At 43.1% G+C, this 24,758-nt stretch overlaps 3 long non-coding RNA genes across 3 annotated transcripts in view; 2 read left to right on the top strand and 1 right to left on the bottom strand.

Annotated features, from left to right (window-relative positions):
• The window catches only part of LOC148112057 (uncharacterized), a 152,573-nt gene that overhangs the window by 41,491 nt on the left and 86,324 nt on the right, over window positions 1–24,758 (top strand). The window lies entirely within an intron of this gene.
• Window positions 1,544–3,068, top strand: LOC132710465 (uncharacterized). The gene is made up of 3 exons (XR_009621160.2): window positions 1,544–1,654; window positions 2,158–2,271; window positions 2,399–3,068. It is a non-coding gene; the product is annotated as an uncharacterized LOC132710465 (long non-coding RNA).
• Window positions 15,124–24,173, bottom strand: LOC148112060 (uncharacterized). Its single transcript, XR_015730046.1, has 2 exons — window positions 21,560–24,173; window positions 15,124–20,306 (listed from the first exon to the last, which is right to left on the bottom strand). It is a non-coding gene; the product is annotated as an uncharacterized LOC148112060 (long non-coding RNA).

The raw sequence follows: 24,758 nt of genomic DNA, 5'->3' as shown, positions 1-24,758 counted from the left end.
ATATACTATTTACACATTAGAGAATAAGGCATTTACTTGTGACATGTCCATTACTAAAGATGGCAAATTTTCACATTATCCTTTTATTATGTGAACGAATCAGGCTGAGACAGTGGTGAAATCCAAATTTTTTTACTACCAGTTCTGTGGGCTTGGCTTTAGTGGGCGTGGTGTGGCTTGGTGGGCGTGGCAGGGGAAGGATACTGCAAAATCCCCACTCCCTCCTCACTCCAGGGAAAGGATACTGCAAAATCCCCATTCCCTCCTCACTCCTGGGGCCAGCCAGAGGTGATATTAGCTGGTTCTCCAAAGTGCTCAAAATTTCTGCTACCAGTTCTCCAGAACCTGTTAGATTTCACCCCTGGGCTGAGAGATCAATTCTCTCACAGAGCAAATAATGCTTCCCTGTGAGCCTGGTGACTTTGGTGACTTAAAAGATGTGGAGACCAAGGCTGTTGCTGTAAGAGGCACCTGAAGAAATGTCAGAAACCCCCTACTCAACAGCTGAACTCCATGGGGGCTTGAGCAGAGTCCCCTTAATGGATTTTTCACATATTTAATGACTACTATTTAACATCAATTTTTTTCCTTCAAAGTTTTCTATTGTGGAGGTTTTATAGACCGCAGACTTATCCGCTTACAAATGCACCAAACAGGCGAGCCAGAAGAGTTTAAAACAAACTAGTTTAATAAAAGCAAAGAAAACAAAATCTACAAAGAACATCAGTAATGATCTCCCTCTCAGCCATGTCCATTCAGCTCTCTTTGCAGTTGCTCCATGTGGTTGGAGCCCAGGATCTTCCTTCCTGAGAAGGAGACTAAGTGACTGCAGCTCTTGTGTGGGACCGGGGAGAGTAGTAAGAAAGCAATGTGCCATGTGCCATGTGTGCTCTCAGCAGCCAGAGCAGCTCCTTATAGGCCGAGTGAGTGTCAGTTACAAAGCCCGGGAAACTCAGAGTCAACAGCTGCGCTCTGATTGGCTCATTCAAACGTTCAAACCAGAAACCAATCAAAGCCAATCAATAGGCACAGCAAACCATGAGAGAAGTTTTCTCTCACAACTTCAGTTTGTTTTTCGACTTGAATTGTACATCTTATACGTTATGTTAAAGGAGGAAGTACTCTGAAGGGATTTATCTTGGTCTGATTTTTTTCTTTTACATTTCCAAAACCTGGCCTTTTAATAGGGGTGTGTAGACTTTCTTTGCTAAATACTGAAGTAAAAACTTAAGTAATCCAACTCTTATAAACAACTCTTATCAACACATTAAACCTTAATATTTAAGTCACTAATCCAATCCCTTAAGACTACCCTGGAGGTGTATCTAAAGTCCCTCAAACTGTACCCATTGGCCATTTTTACAGAGCCTTTATAAAAGACCCAATAAATGGTGAAAGGATTGTTGGTAGAAATAGCAAGACTGAATTTATACACCGACACAAACATAAAGGTATTTTTAATATTTTTCAATGGAAGAAAATGTTTGATGAGTCAAGTAAAAAACTTAAGGGTCTAATTGCTCTCTGGTTTTCCTATTTACAGCAACAGAAAGCACAAGTCGTTCTCCCTGACTGAGGAGCTCCTGAGTAAAAATGCCCAGCTTTCGGAGAAGAACGAAGAACTCTGCAGGGAGGTGGAGGAGAAACTGCGGAGGTGAGAAACCCTGACTTTCTCTTCCAGGATTTCCTCTTCAATTCTCCTTAGCTCCCTACCCTGGACACACATTACACAACGTTCTGTGTTGAATTACGTTGCCTGGATGGGTGGGAGACATCATGAATCTCTTGACAGGGACTTTTCCTGGCCAAATCCTCTGAATTTAGGAGGTCCCTGCTTTGATCTCCTCCTCTGCTGCTCACTGACCTCAGTTCTCGGCTCCCCCTCGGCTCTCCCCAGTTCAGTCTTCTCCCCCTTCTGTCCCCATTAGAAAGTTTGGAAATTGTTTTTAATTTTCTGGTATGAAAGCCAAAAAAGGGGGAAAAAAGGTTTTAAGATCTGAAGATTCCTTTATAGCAAAACTCAAGTAATTAAAAAGTAAGGCTGGGTAAAACAAAGGAAGTGCCAGGCGTTTTAGTTAGTTTTCATTTTAAAAGGGTTTGATGATTCAAGGGAAGACCTGAGGGGGCTCATTTCCCTCTTGTCTTCCTATTTTACAGAATCCAGATGTTGGAACTCCGAAACCTCCATCTCCACTGCAGGGTTCTGACGGAAGCTGGAGCGAAGCAGGAGCTCCTCAGGGAGAACGAAGAGCTGCGGGAACAACTGGAGAGGTAAGAAATACCGTGTTTCCCCGAAAATACGACCTGCCCCGCAAGCAGTTGTTGTTGTGGCTAAGCTAGTAAGTAAGAATCTTTGGCTGCTTCTCCGCATTGACCTCTCCACGTCTCCTTCTTCCAGAGAGAAACAATGGAGGGAGCGTTTCCTGGGAGAAAGAGAACGGCGGGAATCCCAGTAAGATCTGGGAGGAGATCTCGCAGGATCAAAAGAGATCTGAGGCAGCCTCCAAGGACCTCTAAGACCTTCAAGTAGCTCCTCCTCCTATTCCTCCTCCTCCCCTCCCCCTCCGGGACCCATTCTCTGTCTCCACCACATCCTGGCAACACCAAAAAGCCTCTGAGAACCAGGCAAAAAGTGCACCCTATTTTTTCCATGACTTTTGGAGGTTCTGTACAGGATCATGGACCCAACTTCCAGAGGGTTTGTAGGCCCTAGGAGACCCTCCCTCATTCTTCTGCTGCTGGATAACTTGTAAGAAGGTTCAAAGAAGAAAGAACTGAAGGACTGAAGAGGAATGCTTTTGTAAAGTCGATTTGATCCTTTGAAATTTATTTTGTAATGTAAATAGAGATCTGGATTTGGAATACCCCTCAAGATCTTTTTTTAATTCCTTCAATTCTGCTATTGGTTCCTGCTTTTTAATATGCCTCAGTGTTGATTTTAATTCTAAGAGATTTGAGGGTTTTTTAGTTGTTAATTCTTGGGGGCATAAACTGTCAGTATTTTAATTTTTCTTGTTCTCTTTAATGCTTTTGGCCTGTGACCGTAATAAATGTTGAGTTGAGTTGAATTGAATTGAATTGAATGGCTCTTTAGACCTGATTCCTTCAGGATCCTTCATTAGTCCTGGAAAGTCTTGAATGACCAGACTGTCCAACAGTGGTTCCTGTCTGCACTCTCGTCTGACCACTTGACAAGTCTGCAGCAGAAGAAAGACCCCAAAGCAATGGGATTGTTGTCATGGAAGGACAGGCCTGTTTTGACCCTTCCCCCTCCCCACTCTGGACCCCCCTCCCCAGCCAGGACATCTACACCAGTGAAAAGCAGCTCTTGGATTCCATGGAGAAGATACGGTTGGATCTATCACTCCCCACTCCGTCTGCCAAAGAAAGAAACACACACAGGGACCTGTGGGGCTTTGTAGGGTCCCACTAATGTGGACATCTGGATGGAGATGTCCATCCTGTCAGCTGCATCCAGAGGAGCCAAAGGGAGTGGTCCTTCCTCCCACAACCGTCCCTGGGAACAGGGGCTCCTCCAGTAGAGAGCACGTCCAGCAAGGCCTCTGAAGGGCCAAGTGGATTCTCTTAGTTGTCAGGGAGGTTGTGGCCAAGTGTGAGATTGTGCAGGAGCTGGGGATCCTTACTGACCATTTGTACAGCAAATATACACCATAGTATATTAAAGTCACTGATAGAGAAGCTCTTTCACACAAAATGCTCATGTTATTCTTATATCATCATGAATAGAAGCAAGAAAATCCTTTTTTTTCCAATTTAATCCTCTTTGTCTCCACCAGCTGACTGAGTCTCAAGCCAACCCAGATCCAAAACCAGAGGCAAATGACAGTTACTCATCACCTTGACATTGAATGAGTGTTGAGAAGGTGGGATGGAGATAGTTCTCCACCAGAGTTAAGAGTCACAAACAAACCATTATTTGTAGAAGGACTAATTTTTCTCTGGCCATTAAAGGGAATTCAAAATAATTCAATCCTTAAAATAGAACTATCATAAAAGGAAGAAGGTTTTTTTTTAATGTGAGAAACATTTACCAATTCTAAAAAAAACCCTCATTTGTTTCTATAGGGATCAGGAATTGTGTATCAATCAGCAGCTACAAAAATATGGGACTGGGCTGTGCAGGGGCCATTACAACTGTTTCAATCACTACTTTAAACAAAAGTTAGCATTCAAGTGATGAGCTCAAGTTTGGATGGAGAGAGGGAAATAATCTGGAGTTGTTAAGGTTTGTATTCCGTCCCATCTTTGGATTTCAGCGACTTCCACAAAATAAGATGAAAAGAGAGAAGCTTTGGAAATCCAGACCATTCAGGAAATTAGACAGGTCCGTCAATACAGGAGTAAGTGAAATAAAGAGAAAAGAAGGAAAGTGTTAGGAATGCAAACAGAGAAAAGGAAACTCCAGCACAGGGAATGACTTAGGAATGAACAAGGAGGAGCCTGGTTGGAAGTCCGTGTTGTATGCGATCTTCTTGTTCAACTACTGTACTGTGGGTGGGAGCGGCAGATATGGCGGGAGCAGGGGGCCACATCAATGCTCCCCTCGTTCCCCAGGTTGCACAGACCCTCAGGCCCTGGGCCTTTGGCTGATGCTGTGCAACGCCCGGTCCGTGGTAAATAAAGCCCCCCTCATTTGTGATCTTGTTCAGGAGGGGGGAGCGGACCTGGCGGGTATTACAGAGACCTGGTTGGGCCAGGAGGGGGGGTCCCCCTCATTGAGATGTGCCCACCTGGTTTCCGTGCATTCCATCAGCCGAGGACACAGGGGAGGGGCGGGGGGGGTGGCGGTTGTCATTAGAGAAGGTCTTGGTCCGAGGGAGGCCACTGTTCCTCAGACGGCTGGTTGTGAGTCCCTCCTTGTGAAGTGGGGTCATGGGGTGCAGATGGGTGTGCTGGTTACGTACCTGGCTCCCTGCCACGTGACGGCAGCCCTGCCCGAGCTGCTCAACGTTATAGCCGCGGTGGCGGTTGACACCCCCAGGCTTATGGTCATGGGGGATTTTAACGTGCCATCCGTCGGTGAGGCGTCTGAGGTGGCTCGGGAGTTCATGGCTTCCATGACGGCTATGGACCTGACCCAGTTAGTTCATGGCCCTACTCACACGGGGGGAAACACGCTAGACCTGGTTTTTGTCTCTGGTCAGTGGTTGAGTGATCTTGAGATAGGGGATATAGTGATCGAGCCCTTGTCATGGTCAGATCACTCCCTCCTTCGCTTTGACCTTCGAACCGCCGCACCCTGCCGCAGGGAGGCGGAACCATTGAGGTGGTACCGCCCCAAGCGCCTGATGGATCCTGATAGGTTCCAGACGGAGCTTGGGCCATTTCCTGAGGCTCTGGCACACGGCTCGACTGAGGAGCTGGTGGCCGCCTGGGATAGGGCGGCCGCTGGAGCTTTGGATCGGGTCGTGCCTTTGCGGCCTCTGACCCGGCGTCAATCTCGCCTGGCTCCTTGGTTCACCGAGGAGCTGAGGGAGATGAAGCGCCGGAAAAGATGCCTGGAGAGTGGTTGGAGGGCCAGCCATTCTGAATCTGACTGAACACTGGTAAGGTCTCATATTAAGACCTACCTGGTGGCGATAAAAGTGGCGAAGTATAACTATTTTGCCACTCTTATTGCGTCATCAGATAATCGCCCGGCTGCCCTGTTTAGGGTGACCCGCTCCTTGCTCCACCAGGAAGCGCGGGAGGACCCCTTGGAGGGTAGAGCCGAGGATTTTGTACAGTATCTGTATGACAAAATCGCTCAGATTCGGGAACATCTGGACTCTGACTGGGTAGATTCAGCGGGGAGGACAGAGGCAGGTCTTGTGAGTATTATCTGGGAAGAGTTTGATTCTGTGACGCCCGAAGACGTGGACAGGATACTGGGCAGACTGAGCGCAGCCACATGTTTACTGGACCCGTGTCCCTCCTGGTTGGTGCTGGCCTCTCGGGAGGTTACACGAGGCTGGCTCCAGGGGATTATAAATGCTTCCTTGAGTGAGGGTGTCTTCCCTGCCACCTTGAAAGAGGCGGTGGTGAGGCCTCTCCTCAAGAAACCTTCCCTGGACCCGGCAGTGTTGGCAAATTATCGTCCAGTCTCCAACCTTCGCTTCGTTGCGAAGGTTGTTGAGAGTGTGGTAGCGCGACAGCTCCCCCAGTACCTGGATGAATCGTCGTATCTGGATCCGTTCCAGTCGGGCTTCAGGCCTGGGTACAGCACGGAAACGGCATTGGTCACGTTGGTTGATGATCTCTGGAGGGCTCGGGACAGGGGTTGTTCCTCTGTCCTGGTCCTATTAGACCTCTCAGCGGCTTTTGATACCATCGACCATGGTATCATGCTGCACTGGCTAGAGGAATTAGGGGTGGGGGGCACCGTCCTACGGTGGTTCTCCTCCTTTCTCTCTGACCGGTCGCAGTCTGTGTTGACAGGGGGGCAGAGGTCGACCCCGAGGCCCCTTGTATGTGGGGTGCCACAAGGGTCGGTCCTCTCGCCCCTTCTGTTCAACATTTATGTGAAGCCGCTGGGTGAGATCATCCATGGTTTCGGGGTGAAGTACCACCAGTACGCTGATGATACTCAGCTGTACATCTCCAGCCCGGACCACCCCAATGATGCCCTTGAAGTGATGTCCCGGTGCCTGGAGGCCATGCGGATCTGGATGGGGAGAAACAGACTCAGGCTCAACCCATCCAAGACCGAGTGGCTGTGGTTTCCGACATCCCGATATAGTCAGTTGGTGCCATCACTGACTATTGGGGGCGAGTCACTGGCCCCCACGGAGAGGGTTCTTTAGAAGAGCACATGACGGCCGTGGCCAGGGGGACTTTTTATCAGGTCCGCCTGATTCGCCAGTTGCGTCCCTTTCTGGATCGGGACTCGTTAAATACGGTCACTCATGCTCTCGTTACTTCCCGCTTGGACAACTGCAATGCTCTCTACATGGGGCTCCCCTTGAGGAGCACCCAGAGGCTCCAGCTGGTCCAGAATGCGGCCGCGCGGGTGGTTATGGGAGCGACGTGGCGCTCCCATGTGACCCCCCTCCTGCGCGAACTGCACTGGCTCCCGGTGGTCTTCCGGGTGCACTTCAAGGTTTTGGTTACCACCTTTAGAGCGCTCCATGGCATCGGACCGGGGTATCTACGAGACCGCCTTCTGCTACCAATAGCCTCTCACCGACCAGTACGCTCCCATAGAGAGGGGCTCCTCAGGGTGCCGTCGGCCAAACAGTGTCGACTGGCGGCCCCCAGGGGGAGAGCCTTCTCTGTGGGGGCACCTACCATCTGGAACAAGCTCCCCCCAGAGATACGGAAGATCCCGGACCTGCGCACGTTTCGCCGTGCTCTCAAAACTTTTCTATTTCAGCAAGCTGGCCTGGCCTAACTCCCATCTTTTAAATTTTTAAATTTTTTAATTCGTGATTTTACAAATTGGGTGTTTTAATCTGTGTTTCGGCCGAAATATTTAATAATTTTAAGGGATTTTTTAATATTTGTATTATCTGTATTTTATCTTGGCTGTTCACCGCCCTGAGTCCTTCGGGAGTAGGGCGGTATAGAAATTTGATTAATAAATAAATAAATAAATAAATAAATAAATAAATAAATAAATAAATAAATAAATAAACTGAGGATTCTCCCCATGAGATGGTCTCCTGGCCTGGAAGAGCTTCCCCTTCAGCCTCTCCCATCTCGGAAGGCCCAGGAGAAGCTCCGGGTATTTGGGAGGCCGTTGCCTGAAGGGGATGAGATCTCCCTGGACCAAATTCTCTCCCTCCGACATTCGAGGCTCTTTTCCATATATATATATATGTAAACCACCAAAGACCAGATTGACCCAGACTCCATACTCACAAACACTAGAAACTTGAATTTAATTTGGGTTTTTTGTCTCTCCCTTCAATGGCAGGGGTGAGATTTTTATTTCAGAAATAGGAAAGCTTATACATTTTTTTATCAAAATAAAGAAAAATTCTAAATTGTAAATCCTTTCAACCTGTGCAAAAAGTAATGTTAACATTATAACTATTTTAGCTATTTTCTATAAGCTGTTTGATGACACTATTTTTTTAAACGTCCAATTTCACTTCATCTTCCAATCTTTCTGCTCTGCGTCTCCAATAGATTTGCTTAAGGCTGATTTTTATCATTCGTTCCTTTAATTGCTGTATATCACATGGATCACACTCTACAGAGCTAAAGAACTTTTTCTACAGAGTTGGATAATTTCTCTTTTTTTTTTTTGGTGTTCGCTTTTTATTTTTCTTCTGTCAAAGTCTAAATTTTCCTTTGTTTTTTTAAATATATTTTTAAATATTCCTTCATTTTCTCTGACCCTTCCCTCCTTCTGATTCTGGGCTGCATCTGAACAGAAGAAATCAGATTTTGCATTCAAATCCTCCAGTTCTTTTTTTAAATTTTTTTTTATTAGATTATAGAATAAAATACAAAAATAAAAAAAAAACAAAGAGGAAGAAATGGGAGGAGGGGAAAGAGAAGTGGGGGGGGGAGGGAGAAAAGAAAACAAAAGCGTTGATTTCAGACTTCCTCTATTGCAGTAAAATAAAGCTTTTTTACCTTTCCATAATAATATAAATAGTTTTGTAAAAGAAAGCAGATTTCACATTCAAATCCTCCAGTTCTCAAGGAAGACAAAAGTCCCGCCTCTCTTTCTCTCTACTGGCTGCTTCTATTCCCGCCCCCTTCATCATGACAACCCTGTAGCCAATCAAAGAGGGGGAAGAGATGGTTGCCTGGGAGCTTCCCTGCCCTCAGCCTGATGGAGAAGAGGCTGAAGAAGCCAAGCCAAAGGGGGGGGGGTTTCAAATAAAGAGCAAAATCAAAGCTTTGGGGGGGATGAGAAAGAGGCAAAACCTCCCAGAATTGCAGAGGGAGGGTGGCTTAAGCCCCTTCCCCAGAAAAGGCTGCAATGAAGAGGGTCTCCTCAGCTGGGAGGTCTGGAGGGGCCACAGGGGACCCCGATCTTCCTCAGAGTCACAGAAGGTCCCCTCCAGCCACCTTTTCCTCCAGGGCAAACCCGGATCCCCCTTGGAAGACCCAGCCCTGCATGGCTTCTCCCCCACGAGAGCCTCTCCTGGAAAGACATGGAGCCAAAGCGAGGCTGGAGAAACCCCAGGGGCTGTGTCCCCCCAACATTCAACCCTGAGACCCATAAACCAGGTTAGTCTCTTCCCAGGAATGCCCCAGATCCTCTCCTCCTCCCTGGCCATCCTGGACTTTCTCCCTGAGTGCCCCATATGTGGAAAGAGGTGGCTGAGCAACATGAGATATGGTCTCCCCACTTCCCTGGACTCAGAAGATGGAAGTTGGATTTTGCAGATAAGCTTTCCATCTGCAACACAAGGATCCTGAGCTCCCCTTCCCTCCTTTCATCCCTCCCTCCCCTCCCCACATGGGGAGAGAGGCAGCCTTGATTTCTCCATCTCTTTTCACTTGGATATCTCTAACTTCTCTCTATCCCTCTCCCTCCCTCACTCTCTCTCTCACTCTCTCTCTTTCTCTCCCTCTTTCCCTCTCTCTCTCCCTCTCCCTCTCTCTGTGATTTTTTTTTAACTTTGCACTAAGGTTGATTTTGTTCTTAGAGACTGGCTGCACTATTGCATCAGCCCTTTTGTGCGATGCCCTTGAGCATTAGCTTTCAAAATAAAGTAAATTTTGGTTCTAACTCAGCTGGCAGCTATTTCAGATCTGTGACATGCTCTGGCATTAACTGGCCCCTGGAGTCTTGTCTTTCATCACTATGCAAACAAATATCAGATTTATTTGTTATTTCAGCCACAGGTGCCATGTATTCCCTGCATGGAGCTTCCAAAACTCTCAATTCTAGATGATGGATTTAATTCCATCTCTCCTCCTGTTATTTTGAATCACATGAGGATTATTTCCCTTTCATTTCCCTCCAGAGAATTTCCTAACAATCTCCAAGTCCAAGAACTAGTTGAATTATCCAGGGATCCCTCCTGAGAGGGAGAATTATAATAAAAGTTTCAGCTCTGCTGTTGGGCCAAATCCTCCAGGGGAGACTTTGGGCAGAGAAATATGGAGTTTGGGGACAGGCAGAGTCTGTGCTCTTGAATGTACGTCTCTCTTCTTTCCAGGTGAAGCTGAGTGTTTCTCTGGGTTGAGAAAAAGCAACTGGACTTTCCACCTTGTGAGACTCATTTGATTCTTCTAATTCTTCCTTAGAAACAGGAAAGGGATTCATTGATTCACCCCATGAATGATGGACCTCCTGCTTCTGCTTCTGCTGCTGCTTTTGTCCCATCCAGTCTCTGGGAAGCTGAGAATGAAATGCCCGCTGAGTTTGGAGAACCAGGATGGGAAACCACGGAGCTTCTACAGACCAGGAGACCATTTAATCAGTATAGTTACCAGTGGAAATGAAAGTTTGCATACAAAGTTGCTTTTCAACGTGGCTCCTTCTCTTCAGTTTGTTTTCTATGATTCGTAAGTCATTCAGGGTGATGGAGTTGCACTCCCTCCATTCAAACACTCTCCTTCTTTTCAGTTTTTTTATTTTTCATTTATTCCTATAATTTCCTGAATGATTTTGATTTCCATGGCTTCTCTCTTTTGTCTGATTTTGTGAAAGAGACTCAAAAAGGGGTCTGAAAAAAAGATGAAAGGGCTGCAGATTATTTTCCTCTCTCGGTTCAATCCTCAATTTATCACTTGGATAATGAGTTTTATTTAAAGTAGTGGTAGAATCAGTTGTAGTTGCCGTACCTCAGCCCATTTCAGTATTTGTGTATCTGATCATTGCTTTTGGATCAATGCTGGTTTAAGGCTCAGTAGGCTTCTGGAGGATTATATATTTTATACATAACAAAAGTATTTGTTGTGGCTGTTGATTATAATAACTTTTTTTTCAATAGGACTTCTTACAATTTTTTTTATTGCTTACTATTCATTTTCAACATTCAACTGGCTAACAAAAATTCCCATCTCTTGCACAATCTCACACTTGGCTACAACATCCATAACAACTATTTGAGCACTTTACGCACTTCAGATGCCTTGTTGGACATGCTCTCCACTGGAGAAGCCAATGTCCCCAACTACAGCTGTGGAAGGAAGGAGAACCTTCTGGCTCTTCTTGATGCAGCTCATAGGGACATCTCCATCCAGATGTCAACATTAGGAGGCACCTACAAAATCCCTCAGGTTTGTGTGTGTTTTTCTCCCTCTGGTAAAGGGAAGGGTGGGTGGTGGTGGGTGAGCAATAGATGCAATCATGTCTTCTCCATGGAATTCAAGAGCTGCTTTTCTCCAATTAGCAAAAATGTCAATATTTTACCCCATTATGTTCATGTTGAGATTAATCATAAAAGGCCTGAAATGCAAGCAATACATTCCCTGGAGAAGATATTCTACCAACTATTTAACTGATCAAAAAATACCCCTGGTTATTGGGGCCTCTATTAGCATCTTCATTTTCACAGAAAAATAATGCATTTTATCTTTCTAAAAAGTAGAATAAAAAGGACTCTAGCAATTATAGGTCAATTATACTAGCAGATATTTTGGCTAAAATTTATGCCATGATCCTCTTAGTTAAACTTGAGAAAAATTCATTCTGTGCAGAAGGTTTTAGGTAGAGTTAAATGCTATATAGCTTTTGTAAGAAATAATGCATAAATTAATAATCTAATATTGGCAACAAGTTTGTCTTGAAATAGGTAATCTATATCAGTGAGGTAAAACAAGGTTTGCTGCTTTCTAGATTTTAGTGCAGCATTTGACTCAATAAACAGAGAAATATGATGGAGAAAATGTTTTGCCCTCAAAATGGAGCTCAGCCTGTTGGCCCTGATCCAAGCCCTTGTTTGAGAGGGAGGTTTGGGCTCAATGGAGCCATGAGAAGGAGGATCTACGCTTACCAAGGGGGAAGGGAAAGATGCATATTTGAACCCTTGTTATTCAGTCTAGATATGAATGACTTACTAGGACTAATGAAGGATCAAAAAACAGATCATAAATAAATGTTATTTCATTCTTTGACAAAAATGACTAAATTAGTGGACCAATGAAATGCAGTGCATGTAGTATACAGTACTTGGATTTCAGAAAGGCTTTGACAAAGTAAACCACAACCTATTTCTCGGGAAGCTGAAAATATGTGGGATGGACAGCATCACCCCCAGATGGAGTCAGCCTGGGGTCCTCAATGGAACTACGTCTGCATGGAGGGAAACAAGCAGTGGGGGACCCCAAGGCTCCATTTTAGGCCCAGTTCTCTTCAACATCTTCATGAATGATTTGGATGGAAATCATCAAATTTGAAGACAACACTAAAGTGGCAGGAATAGCCAACACCCCAGAAGATAGGCTCAAGATCCAGATGGATCTAGGGAGACTTGAATCTTGGGTCTATCTAACAAATTGTAATTCATTGTAGAGAAAAGTAAGATTTTATACTTAGGCAGGAAAAACCAAATGTACACTTGATGAGGTGAAACCTGGCTCCATAACAGTAACTGTGAGAGGATCTTGGAGTCCAAGTGGACAATCACTTAAATATGAGCCAGCAATCTGTGGCAGCAGCCAAAAAAGCCATTGCAATTCTAGGTTGCATTAACAGAGGGATAAAATCAAGATCACATGAAGTATTAGTACCGCTTTATAATGCCTTGGCCAGACCACACTTGGAATCGTGCATCCAATTTTAGTCTCCATATTATAAAAAAGATGTAGAGACTCTGGAAAGAGTGCAGAAAAGATGATTAAGGGCCTGGAGACCAAAACATATGAGGAACAGTTGCATGAATTCAGTATGTCTAGTCTAGTGAAAAGGACTAAGGGTGACATCATAGCAATGTACCTCAATATTTGAGGGGCTGCCACAGAGAAGAGGAGGTCCACCTATTTTCCAAAGTACTAGAAGGCAAGACAAGAAACAATGGAGGGAAACTAATCAAGGAGAGAAACAACCTAGAACTAATTAGAAATTTCCTAATGGTGAGGAATGGAACGTCTACCCTTCAGAAATTGTGGGTGGTCCATCACTGGAGGCTTTTAAGAAGAGACTGGACACCCACTTGTCTGGAATAGTATAGATAGATACAGATTAACAGAGTTGGAAGGGACCTTGTAGGTCATCTAGTCCAAGCAGACCCTGCACCATTTCTGACAGATGACGGTCCAGTCTCTTCTTGAAAGCTTCCAGTGATGAAGCTCCCACAACTTCTGAAGGCAACTTTATCTCTTTATTTCCAGGCTGAATCTCTCCTTGTTCAGTTTCCATCCATTATTCCTTGTCAGGCCTTTGTCCGGCCTTTGGATGCTTTGGAAAATAGCTTGACCCCCTCCTCTCTGTGGATAGAGAAGCAAAAAAAGATGCAGCAATCCTCAGAAATTATAATAGGCCCTTTATTGGAATAGAATACTCCAGTTGGCATTTGCACGTGTTAATCTAATTGTGATAAATTGTAGGGTTGATACAGTAATATTATTTACATTTTTATTGTTTTTTAATTTGCTTATTATTTTCCATTATTATGATACAATCTTGCTAATATTCTGTCTTTAATATTTTAAACAATGTCTGATTAACAAACTATTCTAATACATTCATGAGAACCAGGTTGGATTTATTCAAATCTAATATTTTGGACTTGCTCTAATCCCAAATGTAACACAGCATTCTTCATTGCTTTTTCAGATCAGTCATACAATTGTTTCAGAGGCTCTGAGTGATAAAAGGAATTTCCCCTTTTTCCACCAGATGCTCCATAAAGAAGGATTCCACTACCCAGCAATTGTCCAGCTGCTCCTCCATTTCAGATGGACCCTGATTGGCCTCTTTGCTTCAGACACAGAGAAGGGAGAGAATTTCATGAGGATTTTTCCTCCTATGCTTGTCAGGAGTGGAATTTGTGTGGTTATATCACAACTGTTCTCAACAACTGGATATACAGCATCCCTCAGGGATTCCCTCTCTAAGTGGAGACAAGTCAATGTCTTTGTTCACTTCATAGAATTTGATTCCATTTGGGGCAGAATTCTTCCTTTCCATTTAACATTTATGCGTCTCCCAGGACCCATTGAAGGGAAAGTCTGGATCCTCACAAATTTTGTGTTGTATGCAATGAACAAACGTAGACTTCTCAAATACATCCATAGTATTTTGAACTTTGCTTATCTGCCAAAAGAAAGTCCAATGGATGAAGCCTTTAAACCCAATTTCTTTGTGGAAGAAAAGTTTCAAGATTTTTATTTCCGCTGTTCTCTTTCAAAGAACGTCTTTTCTGTCAAAGGCCGGAGAAGATGCACCCAGAAAGCCCCACTGGAGACCCAGGAGAAAAGGAACAGGATCCAGATCCCAAGTCACTACCATCATTACAGTCTCATTCAGACTCTGGCCCAGGCCTTGAATGCCACTTATTCCTCCAGATCAAGGAGGAGAAGGAAGGAGGGAGAAAAGACTTTGGGGTCTCCAAGGCTGCAGCCGTGGCAGGTATGGGGGTCCCAATATGGATCCATTAATCTGAGATCCTTTGGAGGAGGAATCCAGAGGAGAAGGAGGGGAACCATCTCAACAGATCTGTCCAATTCAATTACTCAGGGAATAATGGTTTCAAAGAGTAGATACCATCGCATTTTAATATTACACACTGCTAATTTGAAAATGCTGTATTCTTTTTTGAAATGAATTCCCGTATTTGTGGGTTGGTGATTAGGATGGTGGAATTTCCCCTTTGTTCCGTCCCCACTGCAGGTGGGTCTGTGTGCAGCTCAACAGGCAACTAAACCCCCCTCTTCTCTTGACAATCCATGAAGAGGAGACTGAACTTCTCTGCTTTGCTGGCTCAGCTCTACAACAGCAAATTCTCCTCCAGGCTTGGAGCCTGCAAGGGGACCTGGTCCTTGAGTTGGGGTCTCCCCAAACCAGAATGTTCACTTCCTGAGATTCTTTTTTTTAAAGTTTTTTATTTTGAACATAGTTAAAAAGACATACATAAACATACAAACATTTACAAAAATCTTAATTTCTTTTTCAGCTGCTTAGCAGTGATCCATTTCTTACTACAGATATTATAATGTTAATGTTACGATATTTTCAGGATCAGACTCAATAAATAAGTTGAGAATTATAAATTCAAATAAATCACTGTTTATTTACATAAGGCATTCTATATTCACTGAATATTCACAGATAGAAGCACAGAATGGACGTATGCAGCTCCTTATATATACAATGGGTGGAGCTAGACATGGGAGTGGTGAAATATGAATATATTAAGAGGTGAAGAATAAGTTAACCCCTGATACCCTGTTCATGTACTATTTACATAATGGAGAATAAGGCATTTACTTGTGACAAACCCCCCTCTAAATGCCGATTCGATATATTACAACAATTACAATCAGATTCAGAACAATATAAGACATGTAATTTAGAAGTCAAGTATTTATGTTGCTTAGATGGCAAAGGCTTTGTTAATATGTCAGCTATTTGCTCTGATGTTTCGCAATGAACTGTTTTGATAAATCCATCCTGAGACAACTGTCTCACGTGTTTAAATTTTATATCTATATGCCTGGATCTTTGTCCAATGGCATCAGATCTAGATATTTCGATAGCAGCTTTGTTATCTTCATGCATGATAAAAGGCAAAATGGGTTTTTTCCAAATGTCAGAGAGTAAATCATTGAACCATACAAGGTTATTAGCTGCCTTAGATAGACAAACATATTCTGCCTCTGTTGTTGAAGTGGCTACTAACTCTTGTTTGCCAGTATACCAGTAAACTGGACAGTCATTGAGAAAGAATATATAACCAGATGTGCTTTTTCTACATGAGGTATCTCCAGCCCAATCCGCATCGGCATAACATGTGAGGATGGGCTCTTTGACAGTATTAGGTTCCAATAACAAACAGAAGTCTAAACTATTCTTTAAGTATCTTAATATCCTTTTGACAGCTTCCCAATGGTATAGTGATGGTTTGCTAACATGTCTGGATAATAAGTTGAGAGGCAAAGCAATATCAGGTCTAGTCCAATTGGAGATATAAAGAAGTGAACCTATGACTGACCTGTAAAATGTATTGTCTTTAAATTCAGGGGATGATTCGTCTGTATTCTTTAAAAAGTCAGTTTGCATTGGAGTATCACAGGGCTTAGCATTACTCAAATTACATTTATTCAAGAGCTCTATGATTTTGTCCTTTTGAGAGAGCTTAAATCCCCTTCTGGTCTTACAGATTTGAACACCAAGATACTTATTTACTTTACCCAAAGATTTCAATGAAAAATGTTCATTCAGTTTTGTTACAAATGCTTCTCTCCTCTCATTATGTTTACCTATGTACAAAATATCATCCACATAGTTCAATACAAATTCTAGGGAATCATCCTCTCTTTTGACAAAGAAACAATTATCAGCAGTAGTGGCATTGAAATTCATAGTTTTGAGTACTTTTACTAAACAATCATACCATTGTTTACCAGATTGTTTCAACCCGTATAAACTTTTATTTAGTAACCAAGTTTCATTTTTGTTTGTGTATTGACTGTGGGGTGCCCTTACATATATTTCTTTATCTAATTTTGCATGTAAATACGCAGTCTGTATGTCGTATTGGAACACATCGAGGTTGAGTGCTGATGCTATAACCAGAGCTGTCTTGACACTCTCTGTTCTTACTGTGGGGGAGTATGTATCTGTATAATCCTCGGGATATTTCTGTGCATAACCTTGTGCAACTAATCTAGCTTTGTATAGAGTATTGCCTCCCTCTAAATTTTTAATTTTATATATCCACCTAGTGCCAATGATGGTTTTGTTCTTTGGTGCAATTGTAGGCGTGAATACATTTAGTCCTCGTAAACTATCCATCTCTTTAGTCATGGCTGATTCCCATTTTTTCTTTTCTTCAGGAGGAAGTTTTAACACTTCCTCATATGTGTTAGGTGTTGGTGATTCTGCATTCATATGCATTATATAGTCTTTGTATTTGTTTGGCACTTGGTTTCTGCTACTTCTGATTGCTCTTTCTGGTCTAGTATCATTGTCATGTAAATATCTTGCTTCCTTTTTAGTTAATGAATCTGTTCTTATTTCAAGTTGACTGTTTGTCCATGTTTTGATTTTATTTTTATGCGTATTGTTACTATGTTCTTCTCTATTCCTTTTTTCTTGGAGTTTAGTGCCTGGATTAGTGTTTGGGAATATTTCATTAAGATGTATTCTAGACCAGTTGGCCTGTTCATGGAACACAGCTGTTCTGGAAACTATAAATTTGTTATTACTATCGATAAATCTGTATCCTTTTGTACCTGTCTCGTATCCCATGAATCTAAGTCTTCTGGATACGTTCTCACCTTTGCGCCTTAATTGTTTAGGTATGTGTACGTCTGCGGTGACTCCAAATATGTGCATGTGTGCTAGTTTTGGTTTCCTGTTATACATTGCTTCATACGGTGTCTTATTTATAATACTGGACCAAGTTCTGTTTTGTGTGTAATTAGAATATTGTAGGGCTTCTGACCAGAATTGTTTACCTAAGCCAGCATCCTCTAATGTGCATCTAATCATGGTTTGTAATGTTGAGTTCTTTCTCTCTACCACTCCGTTCTGGAATGCAGAAAATGGGCTAGATGTGTAATGTAACATTCCTTTGTCTTTTAGCCATTGGGAGAATTCCTTAGACATGAATTCACACCCCCTATCTGTCATAATTTGTTTTATTTTAATATTGTGTTGTGTTTCTATACGTTTGTAAAACTCCTTAAATTTCTGAAAGGTTTCATCTTTATGTTTTAATGTGTAAACAAATCCATAACGACTATAATCATCCACAATGGTTAGAAAGTAACGTTTTTTATAAGTAATTGATGGTGTTAATGGACCAACTAGATCCATGTGTACCAAATCAAAAATTTTGTTAGTTGTTCTCGTTGACTTTCTAGGTCTGGGACTAGTTTTGAGTTTTGTAGATTTACACACTGAGCATTCCAAATAGTTTTCACAATTTTTTATTTTAACACCTTCTGCATGTTCAGTCATCTTTTGCACTACAGGAAAACTGGCATGTCCTAATTTCCTATGTAAGACATGAGCACACTCATCGTGAATTGGTTTACCTATTTTAGGTTTTTTTTTATTGTGTGTATCTTTGTGATTATGAGTTACTTCATGTTCCTCATTGTCACTGTTACTATTGTCTTCATTATCTATTTCATTGTCATCTTCCATATTTGAATCAATGTTGTTTAACCATTTCTCCTTAGTCATTAAATAAGGTAGACCTCCTTTGATTATTACTGTGCCTATGTTTGTTCTGTTTTTCTCTAATGTTGCCTTTCCCTTTGAGAACACAATGTTAATGTCAGAATCTCTGCTTAGTTTTATTGCACTAAGTATGTTATGGGGTATTTCAGGTATTAGTAATACCCCCTCTACTTTTCCTAGGCCAGGTAAAATTACATTCCCTCTACCTATTACTTGGACCTTTTCTTGATTGGCTACTTTGATTACAAATTTGATTACAAATATATTTTTATTATTTGTAGTGTGATTGGTTGTTCCAGAATCAATAAGCCAATTGTTGTTTTCTGGTTGTTGTATGTTAATGTTGTCATGTTTGTTTAGCCCATTCAGTGAACCAGACTTTCTATCCTTTGAATTATCTCTGCCCCCTCTATGTTCTCTATAGTTGGGTGGACTTCTATACCTATGTCTATCAATGGAAGGTTGTCTGTTGTTGTACCTATTTCTATATTCTGACCTATGTCTTTCTCTTAGAATTTTAGGACAATCCCTCCTATTATGTTCTCTGGACCCACAATTGTGGCATCCAAATGGTTCATGATATCTCTCTTGAAATGCTACCTTTTTATATTGTTTGTGCTCTATGTGGTTGTTATAACGACTCCTCCTTGAATTGTCTTCAGCTATTAATTTGTTAGATAGACTTTCTATGGATAAGTATCCTAGATTGATTGTGTCTAAATGTGACATATAATTATCCCATGATGGGTCAAGTGAGTTGATGATAACACTTTTCATCGTTTGATCTGAAATTACTTCCCCCCTTAAGTGCAGTTCTGCTCTAATTTTGTTTAAAGATATTAAATGTTCACTTATGGTAACCCCTGGCTTTATCCTAGAAGAGAAGAACTCTTTAGACATTCTTGTAGTAGTGGCTACACTTTCACTGTGAAATAAATTAAACATGCATTGAATAATTTCTGAGACAGTCAGATTTTGCTTAATACTGTGATACATTGCAGGAGACACACTGGAAATCAATAAGAAGAATGCTCTATGGTGTAGGCAATCTAACTTTAGAGTCCAAGGTCTTTTTGGGGGGTTAGTAATAAAAAGGAGTAAATTTTCTTTCATAAAGACAACCTGGAGCTGCTGATACCATTCTTGCAAATTAATGCCATCTATTCTCAGCTTTGGGAAGTCATTGGGTAAATTCCCAACATTGTTGGGTCCATTACTTACAACCGGAGGTAGTCCGTGGTCTTGCAAATGATGAAAGTTGCAAAACGGCGTGGGGATGCTCGCTACGAGTTTGCATGATTCTCTCCGCATTTCATGTCTTCCGAAGTTGTCTGCGTAGTCTTGCGCATGCGCGTTTCTCATTTCGTTCCTGGAGTCATCGTGAGAGGTTCTCGCTGCTGCAGCTCCCTCGCTCTGTTCTTCTTCCGATGAATCAGTCTCCGGCTCGATCTTTGGAGTCCTGGTGATGGCGGGCACTCGTTTTCTTTCGTTGAAGGCGCTGGTCCTTGGATTAGTCTGCGGCATGGGGCGGTATCTGCAGGGCTCTCTGGGCTCAGGCGTCGGTGCTCTCGCCGTCTGGATGGGAGCGGGTGGATTTTGAGGCGTTGGCTCGCTTGCTTGTTTTTTTGTTGATTTTTTAGTGATCTTCAGTTTCAGTCCGAATGCTGCAAAAAGCGTTTTCATTGCTGACTTTGCGCGGGATCGTTGGTTTTCTTCTTCGTTGCGTTTTTATCTGCAAGCATATTACTCACTATTTTAGAGTCTTTTGATTTTTCAGTAGCGATGTGCTTCTCTTTCGCTGCTCCGTTGTTTTTTAGTATATCTTGGAGGTTCGCGACGAGACTTTCATCGCTCTTTTGGCTTTTTAAGAGTTTTAGTATCTCTGACCTGAGTTCGTTGTTTTCTATTTCGTTTTCTTCTTGGTCATCATCTTCATTTATTATTTCTTCGTCGTCTGTGGTGTATTCTTCAGATTCTCTCGAAATTGCATTCGTGGAAGCACAGAATGGACGTATGCAGCTCCTTATATATACAATGGGTGGAGCTAGACATGGGAGTGGTGAAATATGAATACATTAAGAGGTGAAGAATAAGTTAACCCCTGATACCCTGTTCATGTACTATTTACATAATGGAGAATAAGGCATTTACTTGTGACAGTTAACTTATTCAGCCTTCTTCTTCTATTATATTTCTTTTCTATTAACGTGTTAATTGATCTATCACATAAGAATCTATCCTGAGATTCCTATGGCTGCATTTGCCTTCTTTCCATGACCATCTCCCTGCTGACTCAGATTCTGTTTCCCGTTACCATATTTTTCGGAGTATAAGATGCACTTTTTCCCCCCTAAAAGGGGGTGAAAATTTAGGTGCATCTTATACACCGAATATGTACACCTGCCCACCCACTAGCCGCCATCCTTTGGCCTCTGCCTCCTTGCAAGCAAACAGCAAGAAAAAACAGTTCCTTTCAGCTTCAGCCCAGCCTCATTAGCACAAGTTGATTGGATCAGCCTCCCGACTCTCAGCTCATTTGCTCTCAGCTCTTTTCCGCAGGGCTCTGCTGGTTGCTGCAAAGAGGTAAATTGCTGGAGCAGATTTTTTATCCCCTTGTGCTAATCAAGCTATGCTGAAAATGAAAATGAAAGTAAAGCAGGCTGTTTGCTGTTTGCTGCAATGAGGCAAAATTGCTCAGAGGCAGAGGGAGATTTCTTTTTCTTCTTTTCCTCACCAAAAAAGGTAGGTGCGTCTTATACTCCGATGCATCTTATATTCTGAAAAATACGGTAACTACGATTTTGAGATCACAAACATACATATGAAGTTTGGTGTCCCTCATCTTTCTTCCCGTCCATCATTCATGTTCTTATATGGGACTCTGTTGTTAGTTAAGTCCTAGTTGCTAAAAATCAGAGATTTTTCTATTGCTTTTTACATACCATATTTTTCGGAGTATAAGATGTACCTTTTTACCCCCAAAAAGAGGGTAAAAATCTGGGTGCGTCATATACTCCGAATGTAGCCCCCACCCATCAGCTCCTACCCTTCGGACATTTTCAGGGAGTTCCAGGCAGGAGGGATCTGGGTCGGGGCACAGCCTGAGGAACAACCCTCTTTGGGACAGTCGGGGGGGGTGGAATCTGCCCAGCAGACGTTTTGCATCTGGTCACCCCTTTGGCTGCCCAGCGTTTTGGATTCGGGGAGGGGATTGCAGCGCTGCTGCCTGAAAGTGCTTTTCTTCCCATTGCACATTGCAGAGCCGCGAGCCCCCGTCCTCCTCCTCAGCAGACTCACCTTCTCTTTCCTCCTGGCCAGATCTGAAATGCGATGCACTTTTTTTGTCTCTGCACACCCCATGTTTGGAATCAGGAAGGGGATCGCGGGTCTGCCGCCCGAAAACACTTTCCTTTGGCATCAGGATCTTCAGGGATGCCAGCAGCAAATTAAGTTCCAGTCCATCCGACCATCCAATCCATTGGATTCAACAGTTGTTGCTTGCTTCTGATTATTGCCTTTAAGTTGATTTAAAACCATTGTTATTTTATCAAACTTTTTAAATGAAGTTTCAAATAAGGCTTGTAAGTAGAAAAACTTCAGTCTTTAAATTAACTCACATCAAAATTAGCTTACTCTAGGATCTACATCTTAGATCAAATCTTGCGTGAAGTGGATTTATCAACTTGACCGTATTAAATGATAACCTAGAAAAATTGATGTTCAATAGCAAAAAGTTATCCCTAACCTTCAATCCTGGCCCATTAATTGAAGTATATAAAGGTTCCCCCTATGCTCTTGTATGGAGCAGAAGTTTGGGATTTCTACTCAACCACAGTACTAGAACAAACACAGTCCCAGCACCTGAGCTGTATTGTGGGTGTAGATCTAAGGACATCTGCTGCAGCAGTTAGAGCTGAATTGGGAATGTATACAATTCATCCACTATCCAAGATCAAAGCATTTAACCACTGGCACAAAGTCAATGAAATGGAGACTGATAGACTCCCCAAGTTATGCTTACTAGAGCAGATAAACTCACAATCACAAACCTCTTGGATCACTAAACTGATTAATCTTGGAAGTAGCTGTGGCCTTCCTGTCTCTTGCGTAACAGGAGAACAATTCAAAAAAACAGCTGCCCAAAGAATTAAGGATGTAGAAGCACAAAATGACATGGCTATTCTTAGTAAGGTGGGTAAGTTGAAATGGCTGAGCAAATACAAACCTACTTTTCAACTAGACAACTATTGAAAGTTACAACTGCCAAAACATCTTAGGGAGAGATTTACGCGAGCGAGATTCAAACAGCTGGACACAATGGTCAGATATGGGAGATTCCACTCTAGACCTTATAATGGACGTCTCTGCATTTGCAGAGTGGCAGAGGCAGAAGACCTGGCTCACATCCCATTTGATTGCTGCCTGCATAAGCGGGTGAGAGGCAGGTACCTTGGTCCATATACCAAAGGAAGGACCCATTGGGAATCCCATATCAAAACCACTCACCTTATCTGCAGCCAGAATTTGAAAACAACATTTAATACAGCTCAGTACTTGAGCAAAATGGCTCGGTTGAGATCGGCATTTGTGGGGCTGATTGGGGTAGATTGAAGGGGTGATATTGAAATATGATTTTATCCTATTTTATTTATCCATATATTATTGTATTCTATTCCAATCTCATTTTAAATTGTTTTTATCAGATTTTAGTAATAATTTGTGTTTGGAACTCTGCACTTTGATTTGGCCCATGGACTAATCAATCAAGTAAACAAACATAACCTTCAGGTGTCGTTGGAAAAATTTAAAAAGATTAAAAATTATTTGAGTATCATTTTGAAGACAGTTTTTATCCACTTAGTTATCATACCATTTGCCCCTCAGTTTTCTAATCACATCACACAATTGTTTGTGAGTCCGTTACTGAAATCCAGTGATATCACCAGAGTTCCCATAATCTATTTAGGAAGTGCAATGATGGGTGAGAATGACTTTTGGGATGAGGGGAAGAGAGGCTGCCTAGGGAAGGATCAGAGAAGAGGGGAGAATCCAGGGGTGAAATTCACTTACCTTCCCTACCGGTTCGCAAATGTGTGCACAGTGCCATAGAGCCCCCATCAGAGCCTCCCCAGACTCCAGGACTGGCCCATGTCCCTCCCCAACCTCCTCACTGTCTGAATCTGCTGCCAGCCCCACTGGCCACTGGTGGGCCACAACAGCTACACGGATTCTTCCTTCGGCTTCTGTCAATCCTGTCTCCAGGCGCAGAAGTGCATTTCTGGGCCACCCCAACGATGCCCTTGAAGTGATGTCCCAGTGCCTGGAGGCTGTACGGATCTGGATGGGGAGGAACAGGCTCAAGCTCAACCCTTCCAAGACTGAGTGGCTGTGGCTCCCGGCATCCCGATATAGTCAGTTGACTCCATCACTGACTATTGGGGGCGAGTCATTGGCCCCCACAGAGAGGGCTCGCAATCTGGGAGTCCTCCTGGATATGCAGCTGTCCTTGGAGGAACATCTGACGGCTGTAACCAGGGGGACCTTTTGTCAGGTTCGCCTGATTCGCCAGTTGCGGCCCTTTCTTGATCGGGATTCCCTGTGCACAGTCACTCACGCCCTCGTCACCTCTCGCCTTGACTATTGCAACGCTCTCTACATGGGGCTCCCCTTGAGGAGCACCCGGAGGCTCCAGCTGGTCCAGAACGCAGCAGCGCGGGTAGTGACGGGAGCAGCATGGCGCTCCCATGTAACACCGCTCCTGCGCGAGCTGCACTGGCTCCCAGTTGTCTTCCGGGTGCGCTTCAAGGTGTTGGTTATCACCTTTAAAGCGCTCCATGGCATAGGGCCTAGCTATCTTCGAGACCGCCTGCTGCTACCAACAACCTCCCATCGACCCGTGCGCTCCCACAGAGAGGGCCTCCTCGGGGTGCCATCAGCCAGACAATGTAGGCTGGTGACCCCCAGGGGGAGAGCCTTCTCTGTGGAGGCACCTACCCTCTGGAATCAGCTCCCCCCAGAGATAAGGAGAATCCAAGACCTCAGTGCCTTCCGTCGCGCCCTTAAAACCCATTTATTTAAACAAGCCGGGCTGGCTTAAGATGAAATTTTTAACTGTTTTTAAATGTTTTAAACGTTTTTAATTGGTAAATGAGTTTTAATTGGGCCAAATTTATATATCTTTTAATTGTTTTTAATATTTGTTCTGCATATTTTTTAATCTGGCTGTACACCGCCCTGAGTCCTCAGGGAGAAGGGCGGTATAGAAATCCAATATAAAATAAATAAATAAATAAATAAATAAATAAATAAAATAAATTTGAGACACAACGTGGCATCTGGAGAATTGATCTGGTGAATTTGGACTGAACTACTTCTAATGATGTAAAACATGAAGCTGACGGTCCGAGCAACGTCCCATAAAGGAGCTGTGCTAGCGACTTGGGCACAAAAAGCTTAAGAGCAGCAGGGACATAGTAGCCTCCCTTTGTGCGGAAAC

This window comes from Pantherophis guttatus, chromosome 15 (genome assembly GCF_059756535.1).
Source record: "Pantherophis guttatus breed Tessera chromosome 15, ASM5975653v1, whole genome shotgun sequence".
NCBI classification, from domain to species: domain Eukaryota; kingdom Metazoa; phylum Chordata; class Lepidosauria; order Squamata; family Colubridae; genus Pantherophis; species Pantherophis guttatus.
Note: the sequence above shows the minus strand (reverse complement) of the source record. Positions and strands in the feature narration are given on the sequence as shown.